This window comes from Cyanistes caeruleus, chromosome 13, assembly GCF_971803275.1.
Source record: "Cyanistes caeruleus chromosome 13, bCyaCae1.hap1.1, whole genome shotgun sequence".
NCBI lineage: Eukaryota > Metazoa > Chordata > Aves > Passeriformes > Paridae > Cyanistes > Cyanistes caeruleus.
In genome coordinates this window covers 7,530,596-7,531,437 of record NC_141713.1, presented here as the reverse complement: position 1 = coordinate 7,531,437, position 842 = coordinate 7,530,596, and positions in this window count along the sequence as shown.

The following is an 842-nucleotide window of genomic DNA, read 5'->3' as shown; positions in this document are numbered from 1 at the left end:
GCCTTCCTGTGGGAGTTCTTTGCTCTTGTTGAATTCTCCTCCTCCACCTCTTCTGGAAATACATGTTGTGATCCTTTCCTCTCCCAAGAGTGTGGTTCCCTGGGGCTGTGGTACCCAGAAGGTTTGCTTTCCTCTCCAGACTCCTGTCACAGGCTCAGCCTCAAAGAGTTTCTCCTTGCTATAGCAAATTCTTACCACTGATATCTGCTCTCTGATAAGAGCAGCACTGGAGGGTTATCTGTATGTCCAGGTGGAAAAAGACCCTCCTCAACACCAGCCAGGACAAGGTGGGTTTCTGGGGAGATGTAAGTAGGGATATTCACAGCTTATTAACTTTTAGTGTTAGCTGCCTCTGGCTTGGAGTCTGTGATGCACAGTGGCTGTGGAAGACAAGGATCCATGAAGAACAGGCAGCTGCCTTCCCACTCACACTGCCTCCCTTTGAGCCTCAGGTTACAGCAACAGACCCTGAAGAAGGATAACAGCAACAGCAGGTGCTCTCTGGGCTGTGAGGCTCATTTTTCCTGGGAGGGGAAGGTGCTTTAGCATTGCTGCCTCGTGGGAGCAGCCTCAGGTGTCTCTAGGGAGTTCGTGGCTCCTATTCCCACTGCATCAGGCCAGCACTTCTAACCAGCACTGCTGGGTCTGCTTCAGGTAACCTGACCTTATTATACCAATTTCTTTATTTGAAGATCTATCCTGGGCTTATGTGGTGCTGTCTTAGCCCTCTGTGGCTGGTTCTGTTGGAGGTTTTTCTGATTGTAAATGTTGCTGTTCAGTAGTCAAGACTGCTGCTGGAGCTCGCAGGGAATGAGCTTCCTCCAGCAGCAGGGAGAGAGGGA